The 23,419-nt window shown below is 40.3% G+C and overlaps 1 long non-coding RNA gene across 1 annotated transcript in view; it reads left to right on the plus strand.

Moving 5' to 3' along the window:
• The window catches only part of LOC139158928 (uncharacterized), a 376,821-nt gene that overhangs the window by 334,840 nt on the left and 18,562 nt on the right, over window positions 1-23,419 (plus strand). Inside the window, exon 3 of the long non-coding RNA XR_011557771.1 lies at window positions 2,285-2,358. This is a non-coding gene — a long non-coding RNA (uncharacterized lncRNA). The remainder of the gene's footprint in view (window positions 1-2,284; window positions 2,359-23,419) is intronic.

Genomic DNA, 23,419 nt, shown 5'->3' on the forward strand with positions numbered 1-23,419 from the left:
CTGGTGACGTTTCGATGAGGTCCTACTCATCATCTTCAGGCTGTTGTCTTCGGTTTTGTGCTCAGGCGAACAAGGGGTTTGCTTTGTTCACCTGAGCACAAAGCCGAAGACAACAGCCTGAAGATGATGAGTGGGACCTCATCGAAACATCACCCGGAGTCTATCAAATTTACATGGGAAAAGACCTGAATATGCCTAAACTTTATATATATATATCTTTTGCCCAAGCGCAAAGCCGAAAGCCCTAGCCTGAAGATGATGAGTGGGACCTCGTTGAAACATCGCCAGAATTCTTTGGGAAGAGAATCTACAGGGGAAGAAACCCGGATATGCCAAGACCTACATACCTTTACCCATGAAAAAAAAAAACCCGAACTCAGAACAATCTACATGCATGCATAGATACATACATACATACATACATACATACATACATACATACATACATACGTAGATTGTTCTGAGTTCGGGTTTTGCTCCGTGTAATATTTTGAGTGTCTATGCGACGTTTCAGTGAAATCACATTCACCACCATCAGGCTGAAGTTGTTAGCTTTGTGCTGCTATGAATATAGTATGTATACCAATCTATTTGCTACATTCAAACAAAATCTCCACCCCCACCACTATTTATAAGGAATAAATGGCAGTTGCAAATAAACTATATTAATAGCAGCAATATGAATTATAAATAAAATATTAAAAAATCCTGTTAAGCTCTAATTTTGTGGACATCTTACTTTTTTCATATTTTACCATATTCTTCATTCAAGTAGCTAAATACTATCAGACGACACAAAGCCTTAATTTTTAATCTGTTCATATGCATCTATATATCTCTGAGACTGCCTTATGCCGCACGAATCCCAGCGACCGGTTAGGTCCCACAGAGTTGGCCTTCTCTGGGTCCCGCCGATGAAACAATGTCGTCTGGCAGGACCCAGGGGAAGAGCCTTCTCTGTGGTGGCCCCGACCCTCTAGAATCAACTACTTTTTTCAGATTTTACCATATTCTTCATTCAAGTATGTTAAATATGGTCCAAAAATTTGCAATTGAACTATTTCTCTATATTCACTTCTCAACTTTCTTTGGATCAACTTAGTATGTAAAGGCAAGCATATAAAATATTTTGGCCTCAATGGCTGATTATGTATACATGGTTACTATACAATTTAGAAGCAAAACTTAGAAATAGTGGGAGTTAAACATAATAAAATTGGAAAAATATAATGGGTCTTGAAGAGCCAATAGAAAATAATTCAACAGACCTTGAAGCTATTTATTGTATTATATATTTCAAATATCTAGAGCCTAGGAGTTAGAAGTGTTTCTTTAAAAATAGCAAGAAGAATTTTCTGAGCCTTAAGAAGGAATTATGTCATGGATGTGTTTGTACTGTATATATGTATTAGCATAATATATTCTTGTATAAGAAACACTTATAATATTTAGGTCATGTTTTATCCCTACTTTTATTTATAGTATGTCATAGTATAAATGCTACAGTATTGTATTAGTATATTGTTATCCTTGTAAACCTATTTGAAATAATTTCTAGGATAGGATAGGATAGGATATAATTTTTTATTGGCCAAGTGTGATTGGACACACAAGGAATTTGTCTTGGTGCATATGCTCTCAGTGTACATAAAAGAAAAAGATACATTTGTCAAGAATCATGTGGTACAACACTTAATGATTGTCTAATTCATATATTGGCATTTTTTAATTGTAATTCCTATTTTTGTTTACAGGTGATATCAACAATTATTGTAAATTATTGCAAATTTTAAATTGGCTTCTTTATAACTTCAATTTAAAATATATGCTTTATAAAAAAGCCAAATTCAGTCATTAAAAAAAAATTCAGTGGCTTATTAATAAGTTGTTTAGGGACATAGGGATTGATGATAAATTAATAATGGTAAATAATATAGAAAGCAATATTGCCAATAAGCTATACAAGGTTACAAGATATAATAGCCTAAAATATACTTACTAACATATTTATTAATTATATTTTACAATTATAGGTATTTATTGAAAAATGCCTTTTTATATACATGTATTATAAACTCATTAACATTATATCAGAAGGATGATCTATACTTTTTTTAATAAGGACAAAAGAACAAAATGTTCTTTCTGTGCCAACTCAGGAAGCTCAAACTGCTGATATTATACAATATTCGGCATTAATCCACTTTGTAATATTTTATAGTTTTTAATGTTTAATATTTGATGGCTGTACATGGAATTTAAACAATTTTGAATTCTTTAACAGGGAAATCTTGAGGTGTCTTGGATTTCCAATCCTCCAGTCAGTGATACCTTTGAGTGTTGAAAACTGAATTTGTGGTAAGTTCTTTATTTTGTACTTTTCCATACTTTTTTATTAATGGAAACATACATAATCATTTCTGTAAAAGAGTCATGATCCACATACTTGAAGAAGTATAAAACTGGAATAACATATGTTATGTGGGGCACTTTTTATTTGTATAGCCCTATTGCAAATAGTAATGAAAACTTTAGAGTTTGGGAAAAGCATTATTAGTGTAACAAGCTGGAGAAAGGAAACCCTTAAATAGCCTAGCGTTTGATAAGTTAGTGTTTTTAATTGAACAGAATGTGTGATTCACTTGCTCTCAGCTGCACTCTTAATAAGGAAAAAGAATTTAGAAGCAAAGAAATTTCTACTCCCTTTCAAAGATTACAAGTTTACAGAAATGCTTCAATTTGGGTGGCAAAAAAGTAGATTTTATTTTTAAAATCCCTTACCCCTGGTTTTGGAAAGATACCAGTTTACTTGCCAAGCAGTTATTTGGGCTTAACATCTCCCCAACATTGGTAGGTTCCTACTGGTATGGTAGGTGGCTGGTAGTGATTGCCAGATTGCGCAATTTGCACATGATTGCTCTGGTGCCAGTCCGTCAGGTGGCACCATCTTTTTAAATTTTTCAGCTTTTTTCTTTCTGCACATGTGCAGAAGCAAAATCTCGTGAGGGGATGCTCGTGCACAATTTTGGCATGCAGAAGCAAAAAATTACCAAAATTGCACACACAAGTATTCCCTTTGCAAGATTTCAGCATGTCTTTGCTTCCTGCGCATGCGCAGAAAAAAAATGTGCAAGGGACCCATATCTGGGTGTGCCCGAATGAAGAGGATGTGCATGCAGCACTCCGGTTTCCGGTAAGTGCAACCCCACTACTGCTCCACAACCTTAATTCACATCAGAATGGCTTGAAAATTTGTTCAGGAATTGTATCATTCAGATTGAGCTGACAATTATTAGCCAGCAATTGGGTGGCCAAAAAAAAATAATGATCTAGCGCAGGACTGTTAAACTCAGGGCCCATGGGATAGGTGCTTCACACACTGGCCCCGCCCCTGCCCACTTTAGTGAAGAGGAAAAAAAAGTTCTGATACATCACATGACGTGCCGTGATGCCACAAGTTTGACACTGCTGATCTAGCTAAATACTATCAGACGACACAAAGCATTAATTTTTAATCTGTTCATATGCATCTATATATCTCTGAGACTGCCTTATGCCGCACGAATCCCAGCGACCGGTTAGGTCCCACAGAGTTGGCCTTCTCTGGGTCCCGCCGATGAAACAATGTCGTCTGGCGGGACCCAGGGGAAGAGCCTTCTCTGTGGTGGCCCCGACCCTCTAGAATCAACTGCCCCCGGAGATTAGGACTGTCCCCACCCTCCTTGCCTTTCGCAAACCTCTTAAAACCCACCTCTGTCATCAGGCATGGGGAAATTGATTCGCCAAGACCGTTTTCGTTTATGTATGGTATGTATGAGATTGTATGATTGTTTTTATATTGAGGTTTTTAAACTGTTTTAATTAATGGATTTGTACTGTTTTTGTTGTTGTGAGACGCTCCGAGTCTCCGGAGAGGGGCGGCGTACAAATCTAATAAATTAAATAAATAAATAAATTATTCCCCTGCACATTTTCCATCTCCGTTTTCCTTTTGGTAATATGCAATGGCTGCTTAAAAATGCTTCTGTGTGTGCAATATACCCATTTTTGTCTCCAAATGAACTCGTCTGTGCCTGCTATAATTAGTAATGTCTATAGTTCTGTGACTTTTTGTGAATTTTGAACAAGAGGCTCATTCATCTCTTGGATACATTAAAATTTTAACTAATTCTGACACATTCATTTATTCATTAATATTTTATTTTAATTTACATAATATACCAATTTCATTTTTGTGTTTTTTCCTTAATATAGGGTTATCTTTAATTGTTAAATTCATTTTTATCATGACTGGGCTACTTCATCAATTAGCCCAGTCATGATAAAAAATAAATTTAACAATTAAAGGTAAATCCCATATTAAACAACTCTCATATTGTTGTTAAGTTGTCTGAAAACAAATACAGTGATCCCCCGGTTATTGCGTCCCCGACCATTGCGAACAGGATAATTTGCGATTTTTGAACCCGGAAGTCAAAACACCATCTGCGCATGCGTGCCCTTTTTTCTATGGGCACGCATGCGTAGATGGCGCCGGGCAGATCAGCTGCTGGGCGGCTTCCCTGGGTCTTCCCCCTCTTGCTGGCGGGAGGGCGAAGCACCCCCCAGCACCCGCTCGCCCGCCCTTCGCCCTTCGCCCGGGAAGTTCGCCAGGAGTCAGCGGAGAATGGCGCGCCTGCTTTAAAACGATCGGAGCTGGCGAACTTCCCCACTTTAGGAGTCAGCGGAGAACGGCGCGCCTGCTTTAAAACGATCGGAGCTTTCCAATGAGTCCCGAAGACAAACGCCAAACTTCCGCGTTTGTCTTCGGGACTCATTGGAAAGCCGCGCGGGTGTTTTAAAACGTCGCCGCCGACATGGGGGGCTTGCTAGCACCCCCCCAAACCCGGGTTGGGGGTTCGGGGGGTGCTAGCGAGCCCCCCATGTCGGCGGCGACATTTTAAAACACCCGCGCCGCCCCCAATCTTCGGCTCCTCGCTAGCGCTGCGGAAGTTAGCACATGCGCAGATGGTGTTTTTACTTCTGCAGCGCTACTTCGCGAAAACCCGCTCGTTGCGGGGGGTCCTGGAACGGAACCCTCTCAACGAGCGGGGGATCACTGTACTATGAAATGTAACCCAATTTTAAATAATTAAACAGGCAAAAATTTAAGATACTGTGCAAAATGCAAAACTCAACCTCGAGAAGACTGAGCAGCTATGGGCTCTGCCTCCCAAGGACAATTCCATCTGTCCATCCATCACCCTGGGCGGGGGGAGAACTATTGACCCCCTCAGAGAAGGTCCGCAACTTGGGCATCCTCCTTGATCCACAGCTGACTTTAGGACATCATCTTTTGGCTGTGGCGAGGGGGGCGTTTGTCCAGGTTCACCTGGTGCACCAGTTGAGGCCCTATCTGGACAGGAAGTCTCTTCTCATGGTCACTCATGCTCTTATAACCTCGAGGTTTGACTACTGCAGTGCTCTTTACATTGGGCTACCTTTGAAGAGCATTCAGAAACTGCAAATTGTGCAGAATGCAGCCGTGCAAGCAGTCATGGGCTTTCCCAGACATGTACATATTTCTCCAACACTTCGCAATATGCACCGGCTGCCAATTGCTTTCCAGACTCAATTCAAAGTGTTGGTTATGATCTATAAAGCCCTACATGGCATTGGGCCAGTGCAGGACTGCCTTCTACTGCATGAATCCCAGCAACTGGTCAGGTCCCACAGAGTCGGCCTTCTTCAGTTCTGTCAACTAGACAATGAATGCATATTATAATATTATGTTGAATTCCTGCCATTTCTTCCATTGCCATTTTTTTTATTTTGCAAACTATTATGGTAGCCACAAGGGGTCTATGACAATTTACTGCCATCAACTCACCATAGCCAACTTGCTGTGACCAACTTGCTGCAGGGCAAGAGTTACACTAATACCAGAGAAATGATATAATAATATCATTAAATAATTAAAGAAAAGATGCAAATGTAAACAGAATTGTTGAATTGTCCCGCAGCAAATTGTCCCACATTGAATTGGCCATAGAGATTTGTCCTTCAGCAAGTTGGCTGTGGTGATTGGTCTCAGAGCCAGGAGTATAGTGGGGTTTCTTATCCAGGAAAGATATCAAAGGCAACTGACATTTCTGCCAATCATCATGGGCAACTGGAATTATCAGTCAACAGCTCCTACAAATCTACCAAATTATTTCATGAATCTGGACTGGTTATTTTATTTCTGTTTTTCTGCTAAATGAGTCATGGTAGATTGTGCAGATTTCTGGCACAGTCCAGTATAAAAAAATGTATGCTACCAAAATTTTATACTAATTTTCGCTTTTATATAGTTAGGAATGCCTTCAGGATATGTGTTTTTCTCTCCCATGAAGAAAACACATCTCAAAATGCAGGTTAGGTAAACTACAAAGATCAAAGTTCATGGCAGCTTTCATTATAGCCAACTGTAGACTGCTTTTATTCCCAAGGACAAGGAAATTGAAAACAAGCTAACTGTGTTGAACTCAACCAAGCACTCCTTGGCAATTATATGCCTTCATAGTAATGTGAGCTGTTGCCTTCAGGATGTGAAATCAAAGCTAACAGCTTGAAACGTGGCTGCTGATCAGCCAGATTTCTCTTCAAAAATAAAGAATCGGATCTATATTTTCCTTCCCTACATACTCCTTTCTCTTTTTTTCTTTTTCTGTCTTGTTTTGGTTTAATTATGCTTGGCTATAATATTCGTACCACTGAGTCAACACAGTGGCCCGTGATGAGGTATATTCTACATACCTCCATAAAAACCTCATCAGGCATTTACAGAGCTGAGTGATGGCTCTGCTTCTACTGAAATTGATGGAAGATACCTCGAGGAGAAGCACAGGGGCTACTTCAGATGTAAAAGTGTGGATTCTGCAGAGTTTTGTAAAGCAGATTCAAAGTTTATTGTGACTCTTCATCAAAGTGAAGAATCAGAGCTTTGCCTGTCCCTGTAATTCTCCTTCCACTTCCAATAGCTTATCCCCCTGATAATAAATGGTCACAATATTCATAAAGTTATATCCAAAGAATTAATTGTATGCATATTTGAGAAGGTACTGGTGAATTTAACAACAAAAAAAGTACCCCCCCTTAATCTATTTAACTGTATAATTTAAAACCAGAATGGGTTCATGTCTTAGGGCCAGACTGTCTTCGGGACCTGTTCCTGCCATACAGCTCCCAGCGACAGATAAGGGCCCACAGGGTTGGTCTTCTCTGGGTCCTGTCAACCAGAAAATATCGGTTGGCAGGGCCATGTGGAGGGGCTTCTTTGTGGAGGCACCAGCTCTCTGGAACCAGCTGCCCCCTAAGGTCTGTAACTGCCCCACCCTGCTGGCCTTCTGGAAGGCCATGTAGACTTGCTTTGCTGGTAAGCCTGGAGACATTGAGCAACTTGATAACACCTTGTTCCAGCCACTAAATACGATGGATGGTTTTCTATAGGTTTTTATTTTTTACATGTTGCATGCCACCCAGAGTCAGACAGGAGTTGGACGGCCTACAAGTGTAATCAATCAATAAATTAATAAAATAATTTTAAACCAGAATACACACATGTCTTAATTTTTTAATATATTCCCTGCTCAAAAGTCAGTGGGATCTGATCCAGTTTTAACCCTTTATCCTTTCTGATGGTTCCTGTAGATCGAGGAATTTTATTTTTTTCATTTAGATTAAATTTCTGTAGAGATTCTTAGTTGTCCAGATCACGTTTGTACCAAAGGTGCCTTTTTTTCAGAAGGCAACTGGACTTTCTTGTTTGTTTGTTTTTTTAAGACATTTTGCTTCTCATCTAAGAAGCTTCTTCAGCACTCTCCCCTTCCATTCCCCACTCTCTGCCTCTCTTGTCAGTGCCTATGGGTTGTGCATGTGTGCATGCAGCATGCATGCACATAGATAAGCACACACCAGATACTAATTAAATATTATTAACCTAGCCATATGAATGTTAAAATAAAATGAAATATTAAACTATTCACCTGACTTTTAAAGAATAAATGTAATCAATAGTCTTCAAAATTAGTAATCCAATTGCAACTTTCAAGGGGAGGGCAGACGAAATGTTGCCACCTCTAAAACATGCAAGTTACAATGTAATAATGAACATATGTAGGCAAGATTAAAATGGTGGTGATTGAAATATGTTATTTAATTCACACTTTAATGGCAATTTATCAAGCAAACTGTAACTTAAACATCTGTACTTTTCTGAACTTTGTGATCCATTTCTCTCAAAGTATGCATAAAAATGATGTTCATTAGAAAATTGGTGTCCAAAATGTTTGAAAAGCACTATAAAATATGTCAAGGGATTTGCCCATTCCTAGAGCAACTTATATTGAAAATCGGGAGAAAAAGTTTGGCATCACATTTTATTCCCACAGCTTTGGTTTCTTCTCCAAATCTTCTGGCTCTCAGAGGAAATAATATATTGAACATTTTTAATTTGGCAGATGAGAGAATATAAGATTACAAATTTCCATTTTAAGAACAAAAAAAGCCTTTTCCTCTAGGTTTTTGTTGTTGTTTTGATATAACTGCTCCTGACTAATTTGAGGCTATAGGGTTTAAAATACTGTTTTTAATTCTAATATTATTTAGTTTCATTTTTAACCAAATAAAATAAATATGAATAAATAAAAGTTTAATTGCAAAAGGATACTAGTACTATCCTTGACAATGATAATGATCCCATTCTTAATGAGGGAATGTATTCCTGGAATGATCCCATTCTTAATGAGGGAATGTATTCCTGGACTACCGATAATATTCATTTTCTGAAGAAAAATATAGCCAAGCATCCTTCTAAGGTATACATTAATTCTTTTGAGGTATTTTTGCTTAAGGAAAGAGAAAAGGGACAGAAAAAATGTTGATAATATATCATAAATATTGCATATCATTTTTCTAGCTAGGTTTTATGCACAGTTGATTTTGTTGGTATTTATCCCAATGTCCTTTTTGGGGGGGAGGAGGTAGAATCTGGCCAAAAATGTTGTAAACAGTAGTTGTTGAGTGCCTAAAATTCAATCAATGTGGGGGAAGAGAGCCATCATAATTTTGAATCTGTATTGTAAGAATCTTTGGGGGGGATCGATCATAACATTGAACAGTCACTAATGACCGGTCATTAAACAAGAACTATCTGTATGTTGATTCGGCCTTTTTTAGAGGAATAGAGATGATGGCAAATATACTTCCTTTCCCAACCTACTCCAGGGAAAGGATACTGTAAAATCTCAATTCCCTCCCCACTCCAGGGGAAGATTACTGCAAAATCCCCATTTCCTCCAAATCAGTTGAGACTCCCGAGGCAGAGAATAGATGGGGCCAGGGCCATTCACAGCGGGTATTTACCTGTTCTCCAAAGCAGTGTTTTTCAACCGGTGTGCCGCGGCACACTAGTGTGCCACGAGACATGGTCAGGTGTGCCGCGAGGCGGTTCGCCCCCCCTGCTATTGCCCCCCCGCCGCCGCCGCCGCTATTGGCACCCTCCCACGGGAGGCTGGCAAAGGTTGCTTTGAAAGTCGGCCCCCTCGCGCCCATGGCTTCTCGTCGCTTCCCCAAAGCACCGTCGCTTCCCCGAAAGCGTGCTCCTCATCTCCCTGCCAGCCCGCGGGGGGGGGGGGCGGGGAGGCGCCGGCAGCAGAAGGGAAGGGAGCCGCGGCCGCCCCTGCCTCCCCACGGTGCCTCCGGCCCCCTCGGCCTTTCGGCGCTCCCCCCGCCCGCCCACTCTCCTCCTCCGCTGTCTCCTGCCTTTCAGCGTGGCTCCTCCCGCACCCGGAACGCAGGAGACAAAAAATGGCCCAACTCTCGTTCTCTCTCCGTTCTCAGCAGAGGCCAGCAAAGGTAATATTCAATGTCGGGAGCGCGCGGGCGGTTGCGCGCGCTCCCTACCCCCCTGCTAGCCGCTCGGAATATTCAAAATAAGAAAAACCTTCGCCGGTGAAGGCTTTTCTTATTTTGAATATTCCGAGCGGCTAGCAGGGGGGTAGGGAGCACGCGCAACCGCCCGCGCGCTCCCGACATTGAATATCACCTTCGCTGGCCTCCGCTGAGAAGAACGGAGAGAGAACGAGAGTGAAAAGCAACAGACAGCAAGATAGAGAGAAAGTGAGAAAGAGAGAGAGAGAAAGGGGGGAGAGAAAGAAATAGCAAGAGAGAGAACAAGAGAGAGAAAGAGTGTGAAAAAGAAAACAAGAGAGAGAGAGAAAGCAAGAGAGAGAGAGAAAACAAGAGAGAAAGTGAGAAAAAGAGAGAAAGAGGGAGGGAGAGAGAAAGAGAGAGAGAGAAAGAACAAGAGAGAGAGAAAGAAAATAAGAGAGAACAAGAGAGAGAGAGAGAGAAAATAAGAGAAAAAGAGATAGCAAGAGAGAGAGAGAAAGCAAGAGAGACAGATAGGGAGAGGAAAGGAGAGAGAGAAATGAGAACAAAAAGGGGAGAAAAAAGGAGAAATGATTGAGGCAGAGAATGAGAGGAGAGAGAAACAAAAGAGAGAGAGAGGAGTAATTCTTGAAGCATATGGTAAAAAGCACCCAAATAATAAGAAATGCCCCCCAGCCCACACCTCTTTTTGAAAAGAATAAAAGAGAAAAAACCCCAGCCCTCAACTGGTTTTGGAAATGGTTCCAGTGTGTATACACGCACACACATAAGGGGGGGGGAGAGACAGGGATGGAAAAAGAGGAGAAGTGAGAGGGAAAAGGAATGAGGGAAAAAGGGAGGAAGAGAGAGAAATGACAAACATGAGAGAGAAAAGGGGGAAAGACAGGAGAAGTACCCAGAAATGAGATATAAATTTGAGTAGGGATGATTGATGATTGACTGTATTTATAAGGGGATGTTACATGGGATTGTATATACGAGGGGGTTATGTATGTATGTATGTATGTATGTATGTATGTATGTATGTATGTATGTATGTATGTATGTATGTATTTATTTATTTATTTATTTAATTTGTGTCATTTTGGTTGGTGGTGTGCCCCAGGATTTTGTAAATGTAAAAAATGTGCCGCGGCTCAAAAAAGGTTGAAAATCACTGCTCCAAAGTACTCAAAATTTCTGCTACTGCTTCTCCAAAACTGATCAGAAATCCACCTCTGGCCACAACCCTAATTTTTGTCTCTTCCTTTACTCCTTGTATTGTTGTTTTAATGAACAATGAGAAATTAGGCTGGTCTAAGATCACAGTAAAACTTATGTTGAGCTTTGATGTGTACAAAGTTGTTTAGGATCTTTAATGCATGTCCATTCTCACAAGCTCTTCATCATGGTGTATTTAAATTCCTTTTCTGCAGTCTTTAACTCTAAAGAAAAGAAATACCTCCTACATTCTGACTGCATTGTTGAGCCCTATTTTACCTCAGTAACGAGTGATCTTGTCCTTGTATTATCAGTGCATAAGAAAAACAATAGTTTCACCTCCTAGTTCTGCTTGCTAGCAAGCATCATCTGCTGGTGGAAAAAACAATCCCAAATCATGGTCCTCAGTCTGGCTTGGGGTTGATGGGAAAGTGAGTTTTGACAGTTGAGTAGAAAAGTTAACTTAGAGACGTAGGTCAAAATTTGTTCAGGTTTTGTTAAAGTGCTCAAGAGCACTGGATTATATCAGATTATATCAGAAAACAGTTACGATATTTGGGACAAGGTTTTACTACAATACCAGATGGCCCTGATATTGAATTGTCATCCTCTATGATATGTAGAGGTTTGTCAAGCACAAAGAAACAGAACCACTAATGGGATTCTGGCACTGGTCAGGCCTTTGTCTCTCTTAACAGAGTAAAGACTCTAAACTTGCCTCCTTCTTAACATTTTCCTTCAGTCTAGAGATTCCACCACAAGAATAGGCTCATATCTCTCTCCCAAGTGCTCCATCCTACAAAACACTTATTTAGAGGTAAGTCCTTTGGATTACACGGAGAATGAAACATATGGTATTCTACAACACAGGCAATTTAACTTTTCTTTATAAACCACATAGATCTGGAAAAGTCTCAGAAATAGACTTTTTCATCAATTTAAAATCCAATTCTAAAGCTAATTCTTTCCTTCCTCACTCCGTTGATGGAAAACAGTATACCCTGCAAAGCTGAGGGAAGGGAAACAAGGGCTGATATTTATATGAACTTCAAGTGCCCAATAGGAACTGGGCAGATCCTATCCCCTGATTGTATATCATCAGCATTCAGAAGTTAACATAGGCATAGGCTGAATGTACAGAAGGATCTTGACAGACTTAACTGGGCACTATCTAACAAAATGAAATTAAATGATGAAAAAAGTAAAGTTCCATTTATGCAAGAAAAAAAACATGCGCAGGTGCAGTATATATCAACTTCAGATCGTGCGGAATGCGGCCGCGAGAGCCATCATGGGTCTTCCTAGATTCGCCCACATTTCTGCAATACTCCGCGGCCTGCACTGGCTGCCGATTGGTTACTGGTCACAATTCAAAGTGTTGTTAATGACCTTTAAAGCCCTACATGGTATTGGGCCAGAATACATCCAGAACCGCCTTCTACCGCACGAATCCCAGCGGCCGATAGGGTCCCACAGAGTTGGCCTTCTCCGGGTCCCGTCGACCAAACAATGTCATTTGGCTGGCCCCAGGGGAAGAGCCTTCTCTGTGGCAGCCCCGGCCCTCTGGAATCAACTCCCCCCAGAGATTAGAACGGCCCCCACCCTGCTTGTCTTTCGCAAATTACTCAAGACCCACCTTTGTCGCCAGGCATGGGGGAGTTAGGATATTCCTTCCCCTAGGCCATTACAATTTATGTATGGTATGTTTGTGTGTATGTTTGGTTTTTATAATAAGGGTTTTTAATTGTTTTATTAAATTGGATTGTTACATGTTGTTTTTTATCATTGTTGTTAGCCACCCCGAGTCTACGGAGAGGGGCGGCATACAAATCCAATAAATAATAATAATAATAATAATAATAATAATAATAATAATAATGGTACCATACTCAACAGTAGTAACTGTGAGAGGGATCTTGGAATCCTAATGGCAAACTATTTAAATATGAGCTACCAGTGTGCAGTCGTTGCCAAAAAAGCCAGGTTCTAGGCTGCATGAACAGAGGGATAGAATCAAGATCACATGAAGTGTTAATATACTACATAATGCCTTGGTAAGGCCTCACTTGGAATACTGCATTCAGTTTTGGTCACCACGATGTAAAACGCAGGTTGAGACTTCAGAAAGAGTGCAGACTGGAGGCTAAAACATATGAAGAACGGTTGCAGGAACTGGGTATGTCTAGTTTAATGAAAAGAAAGACAAGGGAAGACATGATAGTAGTGTTCCAATATCTCAGAGGTTGCCACAAAGAACTATTCATACCATTCTCCAAAGCACCTAAGGGAAGGACTGGAAGCAATGGGTAGAAATTAATCAAGAAGAGAAGCAACTTATAGCTACGGTAAGTATAAATTTCCTGACAGTTAGAACACTTATTCATTGGACCAACTTGCCTTCAGAGGTTGTGAATGTTCCAAGACTGGAAGTTTTTAAGAAGATGTTGGATAGCCATTTGTCTGAAATGGTGTAGAGTTTCCCGGCTAAGCAGGGGGTTGGACTAGAAGACCTCCAAGGTCACTTCCAACTCTGCTATTCTGTTCTGTTATATTCTACTCTACTTTACTCTATTCTATTCAGGGGCATAACAACAACATAAGAAAAAGAAAATAAAAATACTAGTTGTTAGCTGGAATATCCAAATTTGAATGCAGGCTTTACTCCACCTTGGAGTGGGGATAAGATGACATTGACATCATATGTCCTTTAAAAATGGCTAGTGAGGTATCTTTGTGGGAAAATGAGATGTGAAGATTACCCTCATATTTAGAACACAGAAAATCCTTCCCTTTACAAAAAAGTATGCATCACTACAAGAACGTCCCAAGTTTTAATAGTGAGTAAACAAATAGAACCCATTCAGAATCTGGAAACAGTTGTTCTAGCTATTTTTTTAAGGGATAGAAATTAGAACTTTGGGCTCAGACATTCTTTAATGTCTTCTATAATTGCACTTGCCAATTTCCCTTAAAGGTAGATGGCAAATTAAATCCAAATCCACAATCTGATTTGCACAAATAGCTCAATAGTGGAGTATAGCCAGCATTGTATTGGCTAGGATATTGAGAAATGTGTCTGCATTATCTTGTCTTTTAATTAACTCACGCCTTGGGAAAAAATTGATTTTTTTTCATGTTTACTGTATTACACTGCAGAAGTAAACTTCTGGAGTTCTGTGAAGAATTGCTTTGGCCCAATTGTACTAATGTACATTTGCATCATTCTTTGTGAGGGAAAGCAAGGGAGGGAATCAGAGTAAAGAAAGCAATACCACAGGCTCATGAAGCAAGCCTGTCCCTTACCAATGATAATCGTAACATCTCATGCAGTTAGCTAGATGTACAGTCTGGATTTTATATTTTTATCTATTGAGTCTTTCCGAAGGACCAGAAAAAGACCAGTATTGATCATTGATGGTGTTCGGGGTATAGTCACAGAATGCAAGCTTTTTATGAATAAAGCTGCCTTTTGCAATTGACTGATGGTGAATTTATCAATGCTGATAGTGTTCAAGTGGTAGTCCAGTTGTTTGGGGACAGCACCTAAATTGTCTATTGCTATTGGTACTACATCTGCTTTGTCTGTCTGTCTGTCTGTCTGTCTGTCTGTCTGTCTGTCTGTCTGTCTGTCTGTCTGTCTGTCTGTCTGTCTGTCTGTCTGTCTATCTATCTATCTATCTATCCATCTATCTATCTATCTGTCATCCATCTCCATCAAAGCAAGACCCCATCAATGCCCCAAGCCAACCATCAAATCCAAGTTTTAAGATCCTTCCAGGAAGCCAGAAGGCTGAGAGCAAATCGCATATCTGATGGTTACACAGGGCAAAGCAGAGCAGGGACCATGGCTGAAAAGGCTCCTCCAGCAAATTGCTATGAGATTGTTTTTCCAACATGCTTTTCCATTCCAATAAAACCAGCAAGATCCTATAGATGCCATCATCTGATCCTATATATGCTGCCATTGTAACAAGCAACAACAAATAGTTTTCAATAGATGGTATCTGTTGATTTTAATCAAGTATAGATACAGCATAAAATGTAGTAAAGCAAAGTGGCTGTACAAAATTCCACAGGATTGCAGCGGTTTTTCTGCTGCTTTATTTTAAGATTAATTGGGAGGTTATAATTTTTATCTTAGTCTGACTCTGCATATGATTATTAGATACTCTTGCAATTTTATTTATTTATTTTACTTATTTTGTCAAGTGTGTATAAGATAACAGATATAAGTGTAAACATGTTTATGAATACATGAAATGGATACAAATAAATGGGGACATTAGGACAAGGACTATAGGCATGCTTGTGTACAGACCTCTTAGGAATGGGGTTAGGTCAACAATAGACAGTCTAAGATTAAAGTTATGGGCATTTGGGGAAGAAACCAGAGTCAGGTAGTGTATTCCAGGAATTGACAACTCTGTTGCAGAAGTTGTATTTTCTGCAATCAAGTTTGGAGTGGTTTAGCTTAAGTTTGTATCTCTTCTGTTGTTATGGTTGAAGATGAAGTTTCTCCAAATAATAGAATTGTAATATTGTAATATAAGTATTTTTCTTCCTCTGTGAGAATATACAAAAAGCCACCTCCACTCACAGAAAGTCATTCTTGATGTTTATGGAAACTTTAGAAAAAGGAAGCAAATACTGAATCAGTTATTTGAAGATGAAGATGAAATTGAGAACAAATTGTCTATTCCCTGTTTAACAGCTATTCAGATAACACTATAAATTGGAAGTGAAGAATCATGCTGGGGGGAGGGGCACAATCAAAGTCCAAAATGTTATTTGGAGCATATGAGGACATAATACATATTTTAAACAAAGAACACATTTTTTAGCATTGTGCAACTATTGTGGAATGCAGCGTGCAAACTGGAGAAGACACAGCTGTTTAAACACTTTCTGGAAGGGACTTTACATGCATGCATAAACATGGCAAATCACATTTTGCCCCTCAAATCAGAATCTCAGAGCAGTGCTACAACAAAAATAGGAATAAAAACTGTTAAATTGTCAGTCTCTTTGAGAAAAAAACCAAAACATTGTACTGTTATGTACTATGTCTTCTCTTAGGTATAATGTATTACATAGAATATAAATAGTAATTGGAGTATCTAATAATAATAGCTAATAATAATAATAACTTTTACTGTACTGTCATTGTATATTGTGTATACAATGAAATTGGTTATGTAAAGCTATCTTACAAATTTATTTAGCCTGTGGGGGTCTTTGAGGGGCTACTTTCTTTGATAAGTGATCACTCCATTAAAGCTGGATGGACCCTCACTTCTAAGAGCAAAGCAATTACATTTTGTACTTTCTCAACACAAAGAGACAACATCATTTGTTGACAAAATCATGAAGTGAAACAACTGCCTGAGACAAATCAAAAGCACTTTACACAGTCCAAATACTTCCTGATCAGCTGTTACAAATAACTATCCTGGACTATTAATTTATCTGTCCACAAAGAAAAATCTGTAATAATAAAAAGTTATTAATACTTATTAACTATTAATACTTAAAGTTATTATTAGTACTGATGGTTATTATTAAGCTAATAATACTAGATGTTTTATGTAAGTTTTACAAAGAACTACTTTGAAAGTGAAAGAATTTCAGAGACTGAATCCCAAATTACTGTACATTTCCAATTATAAAATCATTCATTATTCAAATATGAAAATATTATATTTATCCTGTTATAACTGCTAAACAATTAGCATGGTTATTATATGTTTTCCCTCCAAGTGTACCAGCTCATCTGCTGTTAATTAGATTTCATATGTAGTTAGAATATAACAGATATCTCTTTTTAGAATAGGGTGATGGATTTTTTGTTGTGTATGCAAACCTCATATATCTTCTCGCTTGTGCTTGTGAGATTTCAGCTATTTTTGGTGCTTTTTGCTTCTGTGCATGCCAAGTATGATTAGACACACAAAGTCTTCATCTCCGGTGCAAAAGTTCTCAGCGCACCTGCAAATAAATAGCAATAATCATAATAACTACCAATAAGAAGATGGTAGTAAAGAAGATAAGAAGGATAATATTAATTCCGCAGCAATACAACATGGGTAAATGTACATAGACATTAGAAAACACTATGAAAATTAGTCAAAGTAGGTTTACCCTGAACATTAGTAGAATTAGATTTCCCCTGTCTGGTTGTATGTGACCCCAGTTCTATTTCTTAGCTAAGGCAACTAGCATTGTTCAGATATCCTTTCTATGGTCATGCAACTATACATTGACATATGCAAAGCACTGTTACTTTCCCACTGAAGTTGTAGATTTATTAATCTACTTGCATTTGCATGCTTTCAAACTGCTAGATGGAGAGGAGCTGGAGCGAGAATGGAAATTTACATTGTTGCTTGGGTCTTGAATCCAGGTTGCAACTTTCTAGCTCACAAGCTCAGTTTCTTTAATTGCTGAGCCATTTGTAATATACACACACACACACACACACACACACACACATACAGCGAAAATGGAAGCACCCAATTTGCACTGAAAGTTGAAAGAAAATGCAGGGTATCTTGCATAAGCCACGCCCACAGTGTGGTAGTAAAACTTTTGGTAGCCCTTCACTGTATGTATGTGTGCTTATCCCACACTGGCTTATGAGCATAATAAAGATTTGATTGATTGATTGATTGATTGATTGATTGATTGATTGATTGATTGATTGATGGATGGATGGATGGATGGATGGTTGGATGGAAATGTTCTAAAAGAATTCAGTCTAAGATTATTCATATATTAGTATCAACTTGTTTCAGGAATTTATTGTTTTCCGAAAAACTCAAGTTATTTGCCTTGTCTATTTAACACAGTGATGCACCATAAAGAACAGATATACTGTATGAAAGCATGTTTGCATAGGTTGCTGTTCTGTTTCTTGTGTTTTAATTTGTATTTTTCTCAATTTCCTTTGCTCTCTCACAACGGCATGTGTGTGTGTAAGGGAGAAAATATGGATTGATAGTGTTAAATCGGAAATTGTGCCCAATACCACTGACAATGAAAATAGAAACTGAGTTTTAAGTACTCTTCTATTTCAGAAAATGTAATTTAGAAGAACCTCAGGGTTAGTAAAACATAAAGAATCATAACTCATTTCATAGGATTTTGTTAGCAAATGTAGCATCCGTCACTGCTATTGCCCAGCGGGGACCACTATTGCAAACAAGGTCTTTTAATTAAAAAAATAAACTAAATGCATCCTAGAGGTAATATGAACTTTAAAGCTGGTGACAACATACAGCTCACAAAAGACATTGAATTTTATTCAAGAAAAGTGTGTTAAAACATTCATGAAGCACTCAATGGGGGGTTTACCAGTCGATGGGTAATAACAATAAAAGGGAAATAGCTGTAGTTGTAAAAATATCAATGAAGAAACACCATGCACAATAATAAACTGTATTGAGTGGCACAGTAACACAAAGATAAAAATGTTCACAGGACATTCAGAGGGAATAATTAACAGTAAGAAATCAGTAAGAAGTAGGATAAAAAGAGAAAGTTGTAATTATACCATTTCTTTAAATGATGTCCACCTATTTTTTTTTTTGGCACAGAATAATCAATCATATATTTGCTTATATAAATATATAATTATTTAGCTAACAAGTAATTATATTTCTGGTGTCTTTGGCACTGGGAACTACAATTGGGTCCTTGGAGAGGGGCGGCATAGAAGTCCAATTAATAAAATAAATAAATAAAATAAATTGCTAAACCATCAAGCAATATTATAATTACTTCTGCAAATTTCCATCTTTGGAACTTGGCCAGAACGTTACAGACTTTATTTTATATGCCTGTTCTATTTTTATCTGAAACTGAATTAGTATTTTGCAGACTAATATGCAGTATTATTAACTGCCAGGAGCTCTCATATCATTTCAACTGGAGTTACTACAGACTGAATCTGAAAACATCTGGTTTTGGGAATCAGGTTCAGCTGCTGAGTTTTCTCAGTTTATTGTTAAAATACTGTTAAATATATATTGTATTTATTTTCTCTTGAAGTATTGTAATATACCTTTAATACAACCCAAATGGAAAGCTTATATAAATTTATTGCTGTCATGTTCCACAATAATAAAGCAAATAACATGTGTAATTTTTTTTCCTTTTGAGGCAAATCTGCTGTCAGATATTTAATATGAAAGTTGCTAATTTCTACCATTATAAAAGATTTTCCATTTTTTTTGCTGTGGAAAGCATGGCCAATTATTTCTACCAGCACTACATAGGTTGAGAATTCAAAACTTTTATTCCAACATGGTCTAATTCTGAATGCATATTTGAGTGGTATATTAAAAATTGCCACTGGCAGCTCAGAGTAACTTGCTTTTTACCTTCAAGTCAACAAGGTGGAAGTTCTCAAATAATCAAAGAGTAGCACTGCTTACAAAGGCTTACAAAGAATCATAGACCAAAGAGCAAATGCTGACAATACTGATATTTAAGAACGGATCTTCTCTATATTACTATAAATCAATTCTGATATTTAAGAATGAAACTTCTCTATATTACAATAAATCCAGGAGGAGGTTCAAACTTACCTCGCTGCCAATTCACTTCCTCTCTCGTGGGCAAGCACACATTTAATGCATGCACGCATGCGCAGTGCTGAAAATTTTGTTTTCAAGATGGTGACACATGCACAGTGCCAGAAACTCAGCTTCTCCAATGCCTCTGGAAGGAGAGTCCAGCGTGGGTTTAGCTCAAGTCTTATTGGTAGGGACTGAGTTTAAATTAATATAATTAACATATTAATTAGGTACCGCCCCCTTGCTGCCTCAGGAGCTCAGTTTTTAAAAACTCAGTCTGGAATAGGGACTCTGAGTTTTTCCCTCTAGGTTTGAGATATTAAAATAGTTGTTTATGTGTAATAAATTGAATGTTAATACTATTGTCTGTTCTATTGCAGGTGAGAGTTATTGTCCTGGGGTCTCTGCCCTCCGCAGGCACACACCCCTTCGTCCTCCTTATGGGGCCTCTTCTCTCTGAGAGTACTGCCCTGAAGAGGAGAGGTTGGGCCACAAGTCACTGGCCTCCACGGCCATACCTAGCCCTAACACCCCAGGTTGGGGGATCTGCCCCCCCCACTAAGGGGACGTCATGTGATCGTCTTCTAAACGTGGCAGAATTGCCGCGGAGCCACTTCTCAACTGATCCCCCCAAGCGGGAATAGCAAAACCGGCGGATGGTGACTGGCACGATCAGAAGGTGCTCCAGGCTGGGTTGGGCTCAATGATGGGTGACCCACCTAATCTGGAGAAGGCAGCGACCAGGGCAACAATTTGTCCAATGACGAATACAGTTTTCCTGAGCAGCCAGCCTTTGCTGGATTGTTTAAACCGTCGTTATTTAGGATCCTTTTGCACAAAGCCAAACAAGCCTTGGATATGCCCGGCACTACCACATCCGCTGATACAGGTGATGGCATTAGAACGTCGGCCACACTGTGCAAGGAGCCTCCCAAGGAATCTGACAACATTCCAGCATTGGAAATCTTCCTTGAAAATATAAAGCACCCATGGCAGCATCCAGTGGCGGTGCAGGGGCCATCCAACATGGAATGCATGCAGCAAAACTTTCTTCAAGAGGCATGGCATCCACCATCTCTTCACGGCGTTTACTTTGGCTCCAAAATTGGCAGGTGGATGCCAAATCAAAATGGAGGCTGTCCTCTGCTCCCTTCCAAGGCACTAAGTTGTTCGGGGATGTCTTGGAGTCGGTCCTTGTGGAAGACAAGGATAAAAGGAAAGTCCTCCCGAGGTCTTATAGGCGTCAGGATCGTAGGAACGCTCCTTACTTTCGCTGACAGCCCTTTCGTTGAGATCCTTCCTCCAGTACTGCCCAACCTGCGAGGTCATATACCCAGGGCCAATACACTCAAACACCATACAGAAGTGATAGGGCCTATTTTCAGGATAGAAATGGGGGCTTCCAACAGTCAAGGCGCCCCTTTAGAGGGTCTAACCAGTGAAACTTCAGAGGCTCCAAGTGACTGTATGGAAAGCATTCCCTTGGGGGGCAAACTCCAACTGTTCAGCACCTCCTGGGGGATTACATCCTTGGACGCATGGGTTTTGTCCACAGTGTCCCAGGGATTACGGATCGAATTCATCCAGGTTCCGCAAAATTAATTTGTGACTTGCCCTATACCCAAGGACCTGACCAAACTGACTTAAGTAGAGCAGGAAATTTCACACCTCCTGGAAATCCAGGCCATCGAACGAGTACCACGCCAGATGGAGGGCACGAGATTTTATTCAAGGGTATTCATTGTGCCCAAACCATCAGAAGGTTGCAGGCTCATCTTGAACCTAAAAGGACTGAACATGTATGTACTCTATCGAAGGTTCAATATAAACTCCCTCCGCTCCATCCTGGTGTCAATACGGGCCTGGGACCTCCTTACATCAATTGATCTAAAGGAGGCATACTTACATGTTCCCATACACCCGGATCATAGAAAGTTCCTCCGATTTTGTCTACACGGCACCCATTATCAATAGAAGGCAATGCCATTCGGCCTGTCCTCGGCCCCGCGTACCTTTACCAAACTTCTGGACGTGTTGACGGCAATATTACGTTCCCGGTCAATTCAACTACTAGCCTTCTTCTCTCCAGGAGCCCGACGAGAGCACAAGAAGATGTACGGACCACCATAGCACTGTTACAAGAACATGGCTTCACAATCAATGTATCGAAAAGCCACTTGGTGCCCATAACAAACCTCATCCATTTAGGATCGGTGATAAATACAGTCTCCAGGAAAGTCTATCTCTCCCCAGAGAGACAACACAATGTTCAGAGACTGGTGTCCAGGCTTCAAAGTCAGTGAAAGGTACCATTGTCCTTCCTGTCCAAGTTACTGGGGACTCTGGTCTCATGCGTAGATATTGTCCCTTGGGAACAGTACCATATCCGGACGTTACAATGGGCATTACTCCCGTATCAGAGACGGTGGATCAGCCATACTCACAGATTAGTCTCCCTGGGGCAGGAGGTACTCGACTCCCTGAGCTGGTGGAAGTCCCCAGCGTTACATCAAGGTTCCTCCTTTGGCCATCTTCAGTACACCATTCTAACAACAGATGCCAGTCTCATGGGATGGGGGGCTCATGTCGGTCCCCATGTGACTCAAGGGTTTTGGAACCCCCATGATCTAATACCTGTAAACATCAATTTCCTGGAATTAAAGGCAGTGCATTTGGCCTTACGAACCTTCTCAACATTGCTCAAGGGAAAGCATATTCTGGTCCATACGGACAACGTGGCGACTAGAGCACATCTTAACCACCAGGGAGGGACGAAGTCCCACAGACTGATGGAAGAGACTGTGCTCCTATTCGACTGGGCGGAGTCGCACCTTGCATCCCTGCACGCAGAACATATAGCAGGGGAGTCCAACACACAGGTGAATTGGCTCAGCCGCAAGGTGTTAGACCCGGCAGAGTGGAGCTTAGCCCCACACCTCTTCCAGGAAATCATCAACTGGTTTGGGAATCCCGCAGTGGACTTGTTTGCCACCCAACACAATGCCCAGCTCCTGAGGTTTTATTCCCGATTTCCATCACCGGGGGCCAAAGGGGTCAATGCACTGTACCTCCCTTGGCCCAAAAACGTGTTGTACACTGTCCCGCCGATACCTCTCATTCCAAAAGTCATCGAAAAGATCCTGGTGGAGAGGGCGGAAGTCATCTTAATAGCACCACACTGGCCATGTCATCCCTGGTTTTCAGATCTCATGGGACTATCAGTCTCCCGGCCTTGGAGGATCCCAGACCACCAAGTTTCCTTCAGCCAAGGGGTTGTTTTCCATCCGGAACCTCAATGGTTCCACCTAACCGCCTGGCACTTGAAGGGGACAGGTTGAGGAGCTGGCTGCTGCCAGAAAATGTCATTTCCACAATGCAAGCGGCCCGGCGACCTTCAACAACTCAAATTTATCAGGCAACGTGGGCTGCCTTTACCTCTTTCTGTGCAGACAAGCGTCTACAACCACAAGACTCATCATTAATCCCAGTTTTGGAGTTTCTATAAGCAGGATTGGAGAAGGGCTTGGCTCTGAACACTTTAAAAAGACAGGTGGCCACTTTGGCAACCATTATAAAGACTGAGGATGGTAGTTCATTGACCCACCATTCTTGGATCAAGGACTTCCTGAGGGGAGCTACCAACAAACATTCTCCCCCGTACGACGCTTCCCTACCTGGGACCTGTCCTTGGTTCTTCAGGCCCTCACAAGTCCACCGTTTGAGCCATTATGAAC

The sequence above is a fragment of the Erythrolamprus reginae genome, chromosome 2 (genome assembly GCF_031021105.1).
Source record: "Erythrolamprus reginae isolate rEryReg1 chromosome 2, rEryReg1.hap1, whole genome shotgun sequence".
Lineage (NCBI taxonomy): Eukaryota > Metazoa > Chordata > Lepidosauria > Squamata > Dipsadidae > Erythrolamprus > Erythrolamprus reginae.